The sequence below is a fragment of the Nothobranchius furzeri genome, chromosome 16, assembly GCF_043380555.1.
Source record: "Nothobranchius furzeri strain GRZ-AD chromosome 16, NfurGRZ-RIMD1, whole genome shotgun sequence".
Classification (NCBI taxonomy): domain Eukaryota; kingdom Metazoa; phylum Chordata; class Actinopteri; order Cyprinodontiformes; family Nothobranchiidae; genus Nothobranchius; species Nothobranchius furzeri.
In genome coordinates this window covers 24,788,372-24,806,270 of record NC_091756.1, presented here as the reverse complement: position 1 = coordinate 24,806,270, position 17,899 = coordinate 24,788,372, and positions in this window count along the sequence as shown.

The following is a 17,899-nucleotide window of genomic DNA, read 5'->3' as shown; positions in this document are numbered from 1 at the left end:
AACAGCCACACACACACACACACACACACACACACACACACACACACACACACACACACACACACACACAGAGCACACTCACTTCTCCTGTTCCCGCTGAGCGGCAGCTCCGGAATGGCAGCTCTGTGCTACAGACAGAAGTTTACACAACTAGCATCCAGCATGAAAATGAATCGCGTATGCCATGAATTTGAAAATGCCGCAGTGTATTCTGGGAAATTTTTGGCCAAAGCTAGACTACAAGACACCTGTCATGCATTCTTGATCTGCTAGCTAAACGGCTAACAAACGGAGAACACAAGCCTCGGTAGAACATGAACATTGGAACACGCTTTAGCGGTTCCTGATGACATGTCTCCTAGGCAACTGGGGCGGGACCAAAACATCAAGGTGAGGTTCCTTGGCATTGAGAAACACCCCATATGATGGTGCTTGTCCATGTAAGGCCCTATAGACCAGAACCAGGATCTTGAAATGAACCCTGAAGTTGACTGGCAGCCAGTGAAGCTGGAGGAGAAGCGGGGTGATGTGGGTGTGTGTGGGTGTGTGTGGAGGACTTGGCCAGAAGCCGAGCACAGGCATTCTGAACCACCTGTAGACGATTCAGGGAGGTTCTTCCGTGTGAGAGACCATCTCTCCAGCATGTCACCTCTGTCTCTGTAAACAAAAATGTTGGATTCTCAACAATTTTGGTGGGAGGGATTACCCTTCCTTTAACCAAACAGTTTTTTTTATTTTCATGAAAGTGCAATAAAGTTACCAGCTATGTTAATGTGCTTGTTAATCTTTTATTGTTGGAAATATCTTTGTTGTACAAAAACAGTGTGGGCTGTGGGTGAACAGCATTTACACCTTAGCATCCCAGAACAGGTACTGCAACATGCAGAGAAGGACTATAAAGACAGCCTACGCATCAGTCAGAGGTGAGTGAGCATTTGTACTGCTAATGATGTGCACATGTGGTGTGTTTGATGAGAAATGAAGTGGTTACTCTATCAGCTGGTTCTCCTATCACATGCAATGTAAAATCTGACCCAACTGTCTCTTAGAGGATTGGAGGTCTGATCCATGAGCGTCACAGGAGATCGGCCTTTTTGACAGAAAATGTGAAAACGAATGAAAACTGGAAAAAAACTCAGAAAGAATCAGATAATCTGAAAAAAAAATTTTGGGAAGACTTACAGTAGTTGTCAGCCACTGGTCACTCTAGAATTTGAAGAAAAAACTTTAAAGATCCTATTTTCTAAAACTCAAGTTTCAGCTGAATGAAGGGCAATTGTAGACTGTCACTAAGTTAAGATCTATTACTGTCAAAGGAGCAACACCAGGCTTGTTGATGGCACACTGAGGACCAGTGATGAAACCTGACTGCATTTATCATCAGTCATTTCTCAGACATTTCCTGGTCACGAAGCACAGAGAAAAGGTGCATCAAGTCATCAAATGAGTGACCTGTTGTGAAAGCCATGCAACTATAAAGGCTCCAAAGGACAATGACCTGCAAAACAATAAAATACAATAGTTTACAATACGAGTTCTACATTATTCTATGTTTTCTGTTGGAATCTGCCTAAAAGGAACAATTAGACTAGATCCAGTTTACCTTTATTGCTATTGAAGAATCTGTCATTAAGACAAAGAAATGTAGCACATAGCACAGGACTAGCCTTATCATCTGACTACTAATGCTAGTTTGCACAATTGTAGTCCTAAAGCTATTTACAAGGATGGAAACCTAACCGCAAACCCTCACAGCGCCATCTAACCATTGTCCTTCAAGGGCAAATTGAGTTAAGGTTGGAACTGCCTCCAACATGCCTCCATCTAAAAGGCTAGGTTATCCAGAGTTATCTCTGTAGTTATGCCTCTACTACTTTCTTCTATAATCTGCTCTTCAACTGTATTATTTTCTGCAATTTCAGATGTTAACTTTATTTTTTCTCTAAGTGTTTTTCTCCCCAGAAGAAGCTACAATGACATTCTGCTGAGCTGTGGTGGCCTCATGGAGGGGGCCATCGTCTAGCACACTGCTGCTAACCACTTAAACATTCTCCCTCTCCTGTCAGTGACTTGATGCAATTTACTGGGTTCCTTATATAGGAAACTTATTTCTGATTGGCTTAATGAACTGACCTGTATTGGAACTTTTTATTATGTGAAGTGCCTTGAGACGACTCTTGTCGTGATTTGGCGCTATATAAATAAACTTGAATTGAATGGAATTTAATTGAGTTGAACTATGATGGAATAGGCTTGGATAATGTAAATGGTCAGGTTGAAATTCAAGCTGATGATTAGTGATCCCTCAAAGTCTCTTCATGAAGTCCATATAAAAGTGACATTTTGTTTTTAAAGGCACAGTGTGTGATATTTTTACCTGTTTGCTATCAAATCCTGTGTTTCCAGTTCACAAACGTGTCCTTTTTCACTAACATTTCTCACCAACAGCAATTCTAAATATTCCTCTCAACTTCAAATTTTACATTTTTAAATACATAAACTGGTCGACCCTCCATGGTCATCCACCATCTTAAAATACAGTAGCTGTTTAGGGACATACGAGGTCCACGTTACCTGTTTGGATTATGAATGTAAACTGAAAGAACCAGCAGAGGGCAGCAGTGCGCCCTGGAAGCATGGAGTCTGCTAATTCAGCTAAGAAACAGAAAAAAAATAGCTACATTGTTGCTGTTCTTGTTAGTTTGAATAAAAAACAAAAAAAGCAAAAGACACATAAAATGTGTCAGTTCGTCATCATGTCCAACACAAGGAAGCCACACATGTTCAGACCCCTGCCTGCTATTAGCTAGATGCCAGCCTCCGATTAGTGTCTCTGACTCCCAAACTCACCTCAAGTTGTTCATCCGTCTTTTCCTAGTACCAGAACTCCCGATCCGGTCCCAACGTGTCTGTTCCAAAGTACTTCTACTCAAGTCTCCTCTCTTCCTGCAGCCTGTCGTCTTGCCCAACCCACTCGTCCGCCAGCCAGTGGCTAAATCAGCATTGTTTACTTTATCTCCACAACACTTTACTAACGGTGATGTAGTTCTCCACGCGTTACTGAGACGCTCTGACTCAGAGGGCTTCTTCTCAGACGTTACCTTTAGACTTGGATCTCCTTTTGCTGGTAATCTGTGGGAGTTTACACACAGCATACACAGCGTCTCCCCAGATCTAGCCACCGCTAACTAGTAGCTTGGTAGCTCGTGACGCCGATCTCCACCACGCCAGCCGTGAGACACTATTAGCTGGTGGATAAGTCAGCAATGATTACTTGATGTCCAGCATGTCCCCGGCTCACCAACACTCCTTCACCAGTCGTAGTTAACGATAGGCCAGTGATCGCTCCATTTCCATATACTACACAGGTTCGAAATCCATTATACAGTCAAACTCATGAGTGAGCCACCGTGGCTGCAATACTTTCTCTGAACTGCACGGTGCTAAAGAGTCGCATTTTTTCATCACGATTTCAATGGATTTCACACACGGGGCCTTTAAGAGACACACACTTCCCTAAATGTTGTGGAGAATTTTTAATGACTTAATTTTTTGACCTACCCTCACCTATGGTCATGAGCTTTGGGTAATGACTGAAACAACGAGATCGCGGATACAAGCGGCCAAAATGAGTTTTCTCCACAGGGTGGCTGGGCTCTCCCTTAGAGATAGGGTGAGAAGCTCGGTCATCCAGGTGGAGCTCTAAGTAGACCCGCTGCTCCTCCACATCGAGAGGAGCCAGTTGAGGTGGCTCGGGCTTCTGGTCAGGATGGCTCCTGGACGCCTCCCTGGTGAGGTTTTCTGGGCACATTCAACTTTGAGCAGACCTAAAGGGAGACCCGGGACACGCTGGAGGGAGATTATGAGACACTATTTCACCTGTCTAGCCAGGGAACGCCATTTTTTTTTAAATGTTTTTGTTAGTTTGAGGAAAAAGCAGAAAAATATATGGATCAATGTACTCCTCACTACTGCTTTTCAGTTATCTTTTGTATTTCTGTCTCCCCTCCTCTCTCTTGCTCATCAGGTAATATTTTTTTAAATAAAAAATCTCATAATTATCTTTTAGCCAACAGTGTCAAAACCAGACATTTACTGTCTCACACTCAGCTGGTGAAATCTAGGGAGAGGATTTGTGGCTAACCACAGAAAAAAAACACAAGCTGTGCTGACGCAACATAATGAAGCTACTGATGTTGTCACCGGGCTCCACCGCCTGGACAAAGTAGTGTGTGATTGTGTTTCTGAGTGTGTGTGTGAGCAGCAAGGTCCATTAGTGTGCAGTAATGGGAGGGGATATTGGTGGTGTATAGGTATAATTACCTCAAGCTAACATGGAGCTCAGGCCGTGTGGCGCCTCCAACACAAACACGACCGGTGGAACATAGATACTACGTTGTGCTCCTTTTCCAGTGACCTTGGGGAGAAAGTTCAGCAGGATTTTTACTTTTCGGTGTGTGTGTGTGTGTGTGTGTGTGTGTGTGTGTGTGTGTGTGTGTGTGTGTGTGTGTGTGTGTGTGTGTGTGTGTGTGTGTGTCTGTCTGAGACAGAGAAACGTGCAGGGCCAAAAGAGGAGAAACGTAGGAAATTAAGCATTTTGAGGAGATTGACTGTGTTCTTCCACTAAACTGTCTCAGTCCACTTGATAACAACGGGATGTTTCCTCTGTATAGTAGTTAAATACCTCAGCCCTGAGAACCTTTTGATAAAACCGTAACTGGAACTACATGTGGAGCATCACTTATCGCCTGACTCAGGTACATTTTGATACTTCAGTGGTTCCAGTGTATTTGTATATGGCAAGCCAAATGAGCATTTATTCTGATATCAGGATATCAGCCAGAATTGTCATGAACATGTAAGCCATTTCTGTCCACTAGTTAACTAGTTAGACATGTTTGTGTCAACTAGTTAAATATCAAGGGTGAAAATGTGCCCACTAGTTAACTAGTGACAGCAGAAATGCGCACTAGTTAACTAGTGAACACATTTAGGCTTCAGTAGTTAACTAGTTGACACAAAAACTGCTCACTAGTTAACTAGTAAAAGCAGAAATGCATACCAGTCAGCTACTTGAAGGTATTTGTCTCACTAGTTAACTAGTGACGGTCAAAATGTGCACACTAGTTAACTTGTGGTAGACATAAATGCGCACTAGTTAACTAGTGAACATATTTTGGCTTCACTAGTTAACTAGTTGACACATAAATGGCTCACTAGTTAACTAGTAAAGACCAAAATGCATACCAGTCAGCTAGTTGAAGGTTTTTGTGTCTCACTAGTTAACTAGTGATGGCCAAAATGTGCACACTAGTTAACTTGTGGTAGACATAAATGTGCACTAGTTAACTAGTGAACACATTTTGGCTTCACTAGTTAACTAGTTGTCACATAAATGGCTCACTAGTTAACTAGTAAAGGCCAAAGTGCATACCAGTCAGCTAGTTGAAGGTTTTTTGTGTCTCACTAGTTAACTATTGATGGCCAAAATGTGCACACTAGTTAACTAGTGAAGGCTTAACTCCTAACTAGTTAACTAGTTGGAGTAGGTCAGTGCCACTAGTTAACTAGTGAACCATTAATGGCTCACTAGCTAGCTAGTTGATGGCAGCAGGCTCACTAGTTACCTAGTTGATGCATCCATTGTCCAAACTAGTTAACTAGTGAGGACATAAATGTATACTAGTAAACTAGTTCAAGTCTACATTCACACTAGCTAGCTAGTTGCGCAGAATTCTAATTAGGAGGCGGAGAATTTCTCAAATTAAGACTCTCTATTGGCTCCCTGTGTCAAAATAAAATATGACAACCAATCACAGTGCGGAATTTCGTAAAATCCCACCCCAAACATTTGCATGCGGCACACAAGTTAACATGCTTGCCAGAGGAACCTCAGCTAGTGAACTAGTAGTGGCTTCAGTGTGACACTTACATGTAAACTTGTGAAGGCAGAACTGCTCACTAGTTAACTAGAGAGGGTACAAATGTCCACTAGTTAACTAGTGAGGTGCAAAATAAGTGTCACTAGTTCACTAGTGGGCCCCAAATCGCCCACAAGTTAACTAGTAAGGTGCGGATATGCTCACTAGTTAACTAGTGAGGTGCAGATTTGCTCACTAGTTAACTAGTGCGCCCTAAAGCGCCCACTAGTTAACTAGTAAGGTGCAAAAAAGCATCACTAGTTAACTAGTAAGGTGCAGATATGCTCACTAGTTAACTAGTGGGCCCCAAAATGTCAACAAGTTAACTAGTAGGGTGCGGATTTGCTCACTAGTTAACTAGTGAGACACAGATATGCTCACTAGTTAACTAGTGATGTGCGGATTTGCTCACTAGTTAACTAGTGAGGTGCAGATTTGCTCACTAGTTAACTAGTGTGCCCTAAAGCACCCACTAGTTAACTAGTAAGGTGCAAAAAAGCATCACTAGTTAACTTGTAAAGTGCAGATATGCTCACTAGTTAACTAGTGGGCCCCAAAACGCCAACTAGTTAACTAGTAGGGTGCGGATTTGCTCACTAGTTAACTAGTGAGGCACAGATATGCTCACTAGTTAACTAGTGAAGTGCGGATTTGCTTACTAGCTAACTAGTGAGGCGCGGATTTGCTCACTAGTTAACTAGTGAAGTGCGGATTTGCTCACTAGTTAACTAGTGAGGTGCGGATTTGCTCACTAGTTAACTAGTGAGGTGCGGATTTGCTCACTAGTTAACTAGTGAGGTGCGGATTTGCTCACTAGTTAACTAGTGAAGTGCGGATTTGCTCACTAGTTAACTAGTGAGGTGCGGATTTGCTCACTAGTTAACTAGTGCGCACAAGACGCACACTAGTTGCTGTTTTTTGAGCAATCTAGTTTACTTGTTATGTAAAAATGTGTTCTTACTAGTTAACTAGTGACAAATTTACCTTCACTAGTTAACTAGTTGACATATTTGGCCTTTCTAGTTCACTTGTAATGGGACAGGAAGCACTCACTAGTTAACTAGTGAGCATATCTGCATTATAATTTTTTCTCACTAGCTTATAGAGGGCAAACTGAGCCTTACATGTTAAGTAGTGAACACAAAACACTGTCACTAGTTAACTAGCTGCAGAAAAATGCCCCTAAAACTAGTAAATTTGTGGAATTTGAATAAATACACACTTGGCTGGCATTCTGTGTAACATGTTAACTAGTTCGACCGCTGTACAGCTCACTAGTTAGCTAGTGAGCAAATCCGGCCTTTACATGCAAATGAAGAAATGCAGAACAGCAATGTGATTGGTCCATTTAGGACTGAGAAACAGAGAAAGTATGGCGGACTCTGTTCAGGCTGTTCTAAGAGAAAATTTGATAAACTAAGATCGTTTGAGCACATAAATATGTTTTGACGATATTTGTAGCGAGAAAGTTGTGGTGTATTGCTGTAATCTTTGTTCAGTTAACGTGTGCAGTCTTTAGTTTTCAGTTATTAGTCTGAAAAAGCCTGGAGGCGGAAGGCAGCGGCAGACAGCATGTCTGTTTCAGTTGACAGGAAAGTGCAGAAACTCCGCAGAAATCTCCGTCAGATATATTGTTTCACATTTGTACGGAAGCGACAAGTTTATAATAATAAAAAAGGCTCGATTTTACATACGTTGCTGTAAAGCCTGCCAGCACTCATATATTTTAATAGTGTTTTAAAGATATAAATTTGCGAGGAGATTTAGAACCTGATGCTGGTGGTCTAGTGACTAACGCGTTCGCCTGCAATGGTGAAGGTCGCGGGTTCGATCCTGGTTCATACACTTTAGTTTTGTACATTATTTCACTTCTTTTCTTTTGCATAATTTTTGTATTTATGTCAACAAGAAACAAAATACGTAACGGATTAGTGGGCAGAGTTACACACACACACACACACACACACACACACACACACACACACACACACACACACACACACACACACACACACACACACACACACACACACACACAAAACATGTAAACAAGTATTTTATGAGTATGAATCTGATTATTGCCGACAGTCGATATTTAAGCATGTGTGTCCCCCTTCCTCAATCCATCCTCGCAAAATAAAATCATCGGCACAGCACAGCAGGCTTTCTCTTGATCCAGAACTAGCACTTCGAAATTGATCATGTCCCGGCCATCTGCTGCACAATCAGCTGCTCGCATCGCGGGAAACATTGAAAACAGCTTCATGAACTGAGACACAACAGGGTTAACATCGACAAAAAAAAAATCCACAAATAAATCTAAATAATTAATGCCATTTCCGTCTTTTTCGTTGAAATATACAAATAGCAGATCATAAATCTAGAGCAGAAAAAGCTGCTGCAGGAAGCAGGGTTTGTAGTTATTCATGCACCAATTCATCAATGCGATTATTGATCAAGATCAGGTAAACTGATATTAATGTTGCAACATTTCATTTGATCATCTGAATGATACCATACAACTGAATGACCTGTTGAGTCTCTGCATATTCAGGTATTTACTACGGAAAACAAACAACAGCAGGCAGCAGCAGGACTCCCCATGTTATTTCTCGGGTCGCTGGCCCGCGGTCGTCGGGGCCGCTGCGGTCAGCTCTTAGCCGGGAAGCCCTCGTTCGGCTGCGTGGGCTGCTTCACCGTGGACCAGCTCCCAGCAGCCGCTGGTTGGGAGAAACGCTCTGGCTGCAGCTCCGATCAGACCCTACCAACACCTCGCCACAGACAGCACCGCATTAAAAGCCCACAATTACGACCCGCTCCCCAAAGTTACAGTTCTCAAGCACTGATGAACACATACATAACCCACAACAGCTATGAAATGTGTGTTATTTACGGCAAAAAGGAGATATTTTTCAAGCCGACGTGCCAATGTTAACCGCAGTTGGCTTGGAAATGTGCTGATTTTATTATTTTTGTCAATTAAAATCCCCCTTGTTTGCTCTTACATTTTACGAAAACGCAATATTAATTAAAGCACGCTTTAGTGATCAGCATGTAAAGCAAAGAAGAAATGTGAACATTTCAACCCATTTCGAACTAACCAGTAATATGATTTCTTAACACGGTGCAGCGGCAGCATTTAAAAACCAAAATATAGTTTTTACTCTCCAAAAAAAGGAGAAGACAGTCACGGTGCAGCAACCCATTTTAGTCCATTAATCTCCACAATAAATATCCAGACAGATAATTTCTAAGGCCTCGCTGTAAACTCCAATGTCACCCAGGACCAGTCTTAAAGAGACAACGCGCTTAAAGGGAAAGTGTGTAGATTTCTGGCAATAGGGGGTAGTAAATACCAAAGTCACTGCAAACAAGCTGTATTTTTTGTTCAAGTGAGGACCTTACTAACTAATGCTTATAAAGCCAACAAAACCCTCTGGACTCTAGCTGTAACTCTCAAATTAGGATATGAGATTAATGACTCAGGTTCACGCTCCAATACATTAATTGTTTGAGAAATGCATCTTTTTATGTTGAGTGCCATCCGCCAAATAACACACAAGAAAAGGAAGAAGAAGAGTGTTGTTGCACAGTTTTCAAAGGAGTCAAAAACCACCAGCAAAACCATAAATACAGCTAAATAAACATAGAATCCAACATGGCGTCCTCCAGAGAGTCGGACCCTCGCCTGTGTATTTTATTACTATGAAGGGTACATGAACTGATTAGGAACACAATGTCATAGGGTCAAAGGTCAAGGTTGTGTGAGGTCATATATATATCAAAAATTGCCTGAACGGGTTGAATGATTTTGACCAAATCAGAGGTGATAGCTCCCTATCAAAGGTAGATAAACTGATCAGGTCACAACCTCATAGGGTCAAAGGTAAAGGTCGTGTGAGGCCGTATATATGAAAAATTGGTTTTTGTGTGCAATATCTTCTGAACAGGTTGAAATACTTTGACCAAATCGCAGGTGAGAACTCCCTATCTAAGGTAAATAAACTCATGAGGTACAAAACCTCATAGGGTCAAAGGTCAAGGTTGTGTGAGGCCGTATATATGAAAATTTGGCTTTTGTGTGCAATATCTCCTGAACGGGTTGAAGGATTTTGACAAAATCAGAGGTCATAACTCCCTATCAAAGGTAAATAAACTCATCACATACACAAGTTCATAGGGTCAGAGGTCAGTGTCATGAGAGGTAATATATATGACCAGTCAGGCATATCCCGCGACGCTCTGCATCGATTTGCAGGGCTTTCTTGTTTCTACAGAGTTTATGTAGGGTGCTGCTGGTTTGGGGTGTTATGTCAGCAGGCAGAGTTTAGGAGTCTGACAGCTGTGGGGAAGAAACTGTTTCGGGACCTGGTAGTCTTAGTCCATAGGCTCCTGTAGCGCTTCCCAGAGGGCAGGAGGGTGAAGAGTCCATTCGATGGGTGACTGGAGTCTGATGGTTTTCCCTGCCCTTTTCAGACACCAAGAGAAAAGGAGAGTAACTTTATTTTGTTTGTGTGATTTTATTTTGTTGTGTGACTACTGGTTAAAGTTCCCTGTTCAATTCATTGCTGTTCCCTGTTAAATTTAAAAAAGAAAAAAGTCTAAAGTTTTGTTTTGACTGGAGAGAACTAAAAAAGGTTACACTGTCTTCTGGTACTAGCTCAAAATAACAAGTGGTGATCGCTGCAGAACCACAAAGGCGGAGCTGCACCAGAAGGTGGAGCTGCACCAGAGTCAGCCCCACCCATTCCAGAATCAGCCCCGCCCATTCCATTAGAGTCAGTCTAATTCCTTCCAGTTGTCAGACTTGATAGCATTCTGGAACCAAAGAGGGTGTTGTAGCTAAAAAATGCGAGATTGAGGACGGAGTTGAGAAGTTAATTGAACAGTTTTTGTAAAGGTTCCATATAATTAAAAATCTAACTTTTGGAACTTTTAATGATGTTATATTGTCATTTCCTCATAAGAAACACGCCAAAGCCATTTTTAGCCTCATTCATGCATTTTCCTCCCATCTCAGCTTCAATTTGGTCTCCTCCCCCGAAGCGGGTCTGGTCTTGGTTCTCAAATCTGGATATTCTGTGAATTTTCTGACAAATTATTTCTGAAATGACTTCTACTGAGACACCGCCAATAAACCATACATCCCATCTCCAAAGACACACTGGGCAGCACAATTACATGTAACACCACTTGATTTATAACAGATGTGGTGGTGTAGTGGTTATGGAGTCAGGTTGACATGCTGTTTCGCCTCCCAGTAGTGTAAGTTTTAGGTAGTTTACAACCTCTTTTCTTCATTTCTAGCTACACTTGCCAGTACTATGTTTACAACTATTTACTGGTATACCGTTTAACATATAATGTGTTTATTTATTTATTTATTCGTTTATTTAGCCAGTGTGAGTCCATTTGTGAGCAGAGTTTCAACTAAAATGCTGTTTAGGAACGACCAAATTCAAAGAACTTTTAGCGACATAAATATTTTGCTGAAAATAAACATTACAACTAAAATATGAACAAATTGAATGTGGCTAAATAGACTGCTGATGACCCCACCGAGAATCGAACCAGCATCAGCTGAGGGGAAAGCAAAAACCAACTCAGACGATTTTACCACTAGACTACCAGAGGCCATTCAATAAACCGAAGTGCTGTTAGACACCAGTTTTATTAGACCAGCTGTAGGCAGATATTCGCTAAAAGAAACCTTTTCATTTCGAGATATATTCAGTCTTTGTCATGTAGCAAGTTATATTTATCTTGTTTAATTGGAGCATAGAACATAGCATTAATGACTGTAAACTAGTAACAGCCGTAATTCATGTGGGTCAGGTCAATTTGCGATAAAGTTGAAAACAAAAACGGAAGTCAGTGGGCTAGGCTGAGTTTGCGTGAATGGGCGGGGTGCAGCTCCGCCTTTGTGGTTTTGCAGCAAGCACCCTCTCCAAAATAACCACAGTTTTTTCCCTCAGTGTCATTTGATCTATTTCTTGGGAAGATGGATGGATGGATGGAGATAGCCTTTTTCAATACCAAACTTTCATTACCAAACAAAAATGAACTACAATAAAATTACTGGCACACTAAATTCCAATGGGACTTGAACTCGCCAACTGATCTCCCTTACACGACACCAAACGAGGTGCTTTACTTGATTTGGGAGGGGGGAATAAAAGCAGTAAAACAATAAAACTTTGAACATTACAACACAAAGAGAAAATAAATAATGTTACAGCAATTGCGGAATGCCATCTGCGGGATTCGAACCCGCCGCAACGACCAACCAGTAGGTGTCAAACCATGACTAATGAGTGCAAGCCTTGGCGCTCAGGGACACCCATCAGTATGTGATTGAGAGGCCACAGCACATACGTTTTAGACTGGGTGGGATTCTTATACCCAACAGGAGTCTTCTGCCCGCCTTCTCATTAGAATATGCATAATTTGTGTTTCAGGCACTAGTTAACTAGTGAGCTGCTGCACTGCCACACATGTAAACTGGTGAAATTTCAATTGTTCCACTAGTTAACTAGTGGACAAAAATGGTCAGCTTGTATGTGTTTTTAGATGTAACTAGTTAACTAGTGAGCAAATCCGCACCTCACTAGTTAACTAGTGAGGTGCAGATATGCTCACTAGTTAACTAGTGAGGTACTAGTGAGGTGCAGATATGCTCACTAGTTAACTAGTGAGCATATCTGCACCTCACTAGTTAACTAGTGAGCAAATCCGCACCTCACTAGTTAACTAGTGAGCAAATCTGCACCTCACTAGTTAACTAGTGAGCAAATCCGCACCTCACTAGTTAACTAGTGAGCAAATCCGCACCTCACTAGTTAACTAGTGAGCAAATCCGCACCTCACTAGTTAACTAGTAAGCAAATCCGCACGTCACTAGTTAACTAGTGAGCATATCTGCGCCTCACTAGTTAACTAGTGAGCAAATCCGCACCCTACTAGTTAACTAGTTGGCGTTTTGGGGCCCACTAGTTAACTAGTGAGCATATCTGCACCTTACTAGTTAACTAGTGATGCTTTTTTGCACCTTACTAGTTAACTAGTGGGTGCTTAAGGGTGCACTAGTTAACTAGTGAGCAAATCTGCACCTCACTAGTTAACTAGTGAGCATATCCGCACCTTACTAGTTAACTAGTGGGCGTTTTGGGGCCCACTAGTGAACTAGTGACACTTATTTTGCACCTCACTAGTTAACTAGTGGACATTTGTACCCTCTCTAGTTAACTAGTGAGCAGTTCCGCCTTCACAAGTTTACATGTAAGTGTCACACTGAAGCCACTACTAGTTTACTAGCTGAGGTTCCTCTGGCCAGCATGTTAACTTGTGTGCCGCATGCAAATGTTTGGGGTGGGATTTTGCAAAATTCCACACTGTGATTGGTTGTCATATTTTATTTTAACATAGTGAGCCAATAGAAAGCCTCAATTTGAGAAATTCTCTGCCTCCTAATTAGAATTCTGTGCAACTAGCTAGCTAGTGTGAATGTAGGCTTGAACTAGTTTACTAGTATACATTTATGTCCTCACTAGTTAACTAGTTTGGACGATGGATGCATCAACTAGTTAACTAGTGAGCCTGCTACAATCAACTAGCTAGCTAGTGAGTCATTAATGGTTCACTAGTTAACTAGTGGCACTGCCCTACTCCAACTACTTAACTAGTTAGGAGTTTTGCCTTCACTAGTGAACATGTGGACACTTTGAACTGTCACTAGATAACTAGTGAGACACAAAAACCTTCAACTAGCTGACTGGTATGCATTTTAGCCCTTACTAGTTAACTAGTGAGCCATTTTTGTGTCACCTAGTTAACTAGGAAGCCAAAATGTGTTCACTTGTCAACTAGTGGGCATTTCTTCTGTCACTAGTTAACTGGTGTGCACATTTTGGCCATCACTAGTTAACTAGTGAGACACAAAAACCTTCAACTAGCTGACTGGTATGCATTTTGGCCTTTACTAGTTAACTAGTGAGCCATTTTGTGTCACCTAGTTAACTAGTGAAGCCAAAATGTGTTCACTAGTTAACTAGTGAACATTTCCGTCTCCCACTAGTTAACTGGTGGGCTCATTTTGACCCTGACTAGTTAACTAGTGAGACACAAATACCTTCAACTAGCTGACTGGTATGCATTTTGGCCTTTACTAGTTAACTAATGAGCCATTTTTGAGTCAACTAGTTAACTAGTGAAGGTCAAAATGTGTTCACTAGTTAACTAGCGTGTACAGTTTGACCCTCACTAGTTAACTAGTTGACCTGTTGACAAGATATCAGAATTAATGCACAAGCGGCTGGCCAAATTGGGCAAAGTTAACAAGTGGGATTTTTACATTCAGTAGTCAGCTAGTACGAGTTTTTGTACCTTACTAGTTGACTAGTAAAAACTAAATGTGTTTTAACTAGTTAACTAGTGGACATTGATCTGTCCACTAGTTAACTAGTGAACACACTGAGCAATACTAGTTAACTAGTAAGATATGAAACATTTTAACTAGTTAACTAGAGAGAATTTAGGCCTTACTAGTTAACTAGTTGACATTTAGGCTGTCACTATTTAACTAGTTGACACAAACATGTCTAACTAGTTAACTAGTGGACAGAAATGGCTTACATGTTCATGACAATTCTGGCTGATATCCTGATATCAGAATAAATGCTCATTTGGCTTGCCATATTTGTATAATATTGTTGGGGCAGCAGTAGCTCAGGAGGTAGAGCGGGTTGCCTCATGATCGGAGGGTTATGGGTTTGGTTCAAGCTCCCGCCAGGGGTATTCTGCTGTTGTGTCCTTGGGCATGACACTTCACCCAACCTGCCTGTGTTGGTGGTGGTCAGAGGGGCCGATGGTGCCCAATGTCAGCCTTGCATCTGTCAGACCGCCCCAGGGCGGCTCTGGCTAGAAAGTAGCTTACCATCACTGGCAGTGTGTGAATATGAGAGTGTATGAAAGCGTCTCTGAGAGTCCTAAAAAGTGCTGTATAAGTCTGATGTATTTTTACTATATATATATATATATATATATATATATATATATATATATATATATATATATATATATATATATATAGATAGATAGATAGATATAATTCTTGTTTTTCATCATCACATTTTCTTTTAAGACTCACTTCACACCAAATAAAAATATCAACCAGAAAAAACCTCCACCTATAACACCTTTTGGACCAAAAGCAACCATTGGACCATCTGGTGTTCGGTCTTACCAAGCCATCGCACTTCCCTAGGTCCTCCACTCAACGTACAAGTGTATTTAGCAACAGAATACCAGTGGTGTCAGAGGCTCTCCTCTTCAATAATATCAGAGGAGAAACAGTCGGCTGCTACCACTTCAACTTTAGGACAAACTACCAGAGTCCCAAAAAGAAAATCACCATTTGAAGTCACGGACAGCAAAAGAAGTTTGGACCTAGGAAACTGTGTGTAACACTATCTCGTTTCATCCGGCATCACGAGTTTCTGGTTCCGGCAGAAACATGTCAGGGAAGAGACCCGAGGGAGCAGATGAGTTTTTGGTTCTTTTTTTAAAACACAGAAAAGTTTTCTTTTTTACCTTGCTGACAGTTTTTTTCACCGGCTGTAAACTTCCTCAGAGCTGATGCTGATGGTGGCGTCATTTCCTTCTCCGTTTACAGCTGGTAAACGAAACTTTCAGCAAGGTAAAGAAACCTTTTCTGTGTTTTAAAAAAGAACCAAAAATGCAATTGGAAACTAAACACAGCAAGAACATACCAAAGAAGGAGGAGATGAGTGTCGCATGATTGTGTTTGTTTTCAAAACCTAGCTTTCTCTGTGGATTTGTTATAGCAGCTTTAATAACATCCGTTACCCCGGGTTTCCACGGGAGCCGTCAGCAGCACGTTACTGCAGCAGCACGTCTTGCTCGCGTGAGCTGCTGCTTGGCCCTTCCCACGAGACGCGAAGCAGCAGGGGAGCAGCTGTCACCGACCGAGCACGAAGTCACACGAGTGACTTCGTCAGTAAACACAACAACAAGCAGGAGAAAATTACAACATGGTTTGTGTTTTATGTTCTGTCCGTTTAATAATCGCCAATACGGACCTGAAAAACAAAGGAGACCGCTAGCTAGGTGATAACTTCTCACGGGGACGCACAGTTAGCAACGTTTTTTAAAAGTAAAGCAACCGGAAGGCAGTACGTTCTTTATTCTGAAAATCTCGGGAGCTTCTCTCCATTTCCGCGTCCGATTTCCTGTCTTTCCTTCCCCAAAAATGTCGAAATTGACCCGTTTCAGAGGCGTCGCGCGTAGAAAATAGAACCGGCGCGTAAAGGCCGCGACATGCTGCTCCTGAGACGCGGCCGACTCGCGCTTCTGACGGCTGCTGACGGCTCCAGTGGAAAACGTTCTGTTGACCACAGCGGTTCCTATCAGCAGCTGTGACGTGCTGCTGCAGTAACGTGCTGCTGACGGCTCCCGTGGAAAGCCGGGGTTCGTCTTGTATTTTACACCATTGAAGGCACCTCCAATAATACTCCCAAATCTCCTGCAATTTTCTCCTGTTTGTAATTATTTTGTGTTGCTTGAGCATTGAATGGTTGCACTGCTGCAGACATGAGTGACAAGGAACAAGTTACGAGACAGGAACTCCTTTTAGACTTGGGTATCAACACCATTGACATTTATTACTTGGGCTTGAGCTTGTTGACTCTCATGTGAACCTAATTTGTATTTAGTGATGAAAGCAACATCATGTAAACTTCTCATTTTGTCAGGTAAATGTGCCTTGTGAGAAGCAGTTGCCATTTCTGGAAATCACCAGTGATTTCACTGTAACTGATTTACAAATGTGATTATATTGCTAGGCGAGAGCTAAAATTCAAAGCTTAGGATTTAGATTTGATGAAAGTGGAAAGGCGTGCATAACTATTGTTTCCATCTCTGGATGATTCTGCACTTGAGTGGTAATCCTTGTGTGTTTGAATGAAGGCAACTGGATTATATCAGACCAACTGGGATTACCATGACCTGGATGAATGAGAACCCTCACCAGCAACTTACATTCTAATAACTGGAACTATGCATATTGGCGACTTTTACGTGATTTGTTTTCCATAATCGGGCCTCTGTAGTGTTTGGGATTGCTTTGTTCCTCCTCCTTACGTTAGTCACCAGTTTGGATCCTGCAGAATGACATTCAGGAGTGTATATGGTGGTGTTGTCCACTCTAGCACATAGAGCGCAGGCAAGCTGTCAAAGAACTATCAGTTACAAGTCGCACACCTGTAGCTAGAACACACCCGATAGTATTTTCATATCCAAAGAAACCTTTATAACATACGTTTTTGCACAAAAACTTGTGTTTCTTTGCTCATTTGTGTTTGAAAACTGTCAGTTTTGTTGCAAAGTAATGTCTAACTTTCCTCTAATACAACGTGATGAGCAACACTCATTCCTGAAACAATTGGAGGTAGATTTATACTTGTGGTAAGAAGGGTATTGTGTTTGCATTGACGCATGCAGAACCTCTGGCCTGTGACCAGGTGTGAAACTGTGTAACAGTAAAGCAAGCTGATGCCGAGAACCAACATGTGCACCAAATCTGTGCTTTTTAATTCCAGTTAAGTAAAAACAGCAGCAACTGGGAGATGGAGGAGGAAGAGGAAGACGGGGGTGGGGGTAAAATGTGGTGATGTCATGTTGTTGGTTTGGGACGTTTTATCACACATGGTTTCTATATCAGTCGGCTGCTGGTTAGTTGAAAACATGAGGGTGGACTGGACTGGCTGCAAAATTAGCCATCTGTAAGCACGTCTGCAGATAAATGTAGACCCGCTGACTAAGCCCAGGCTCTTGCTGGTAAAAATAAGAGTCCAAATGCTAATGTCTTCTTATCTACAAGCATTTATTTATTTAGCCATGGTATGTCTTTTGTTTTGAATCATTTTACTTAGCAGAAAGCACATACGGGCTTTAGCTATAAT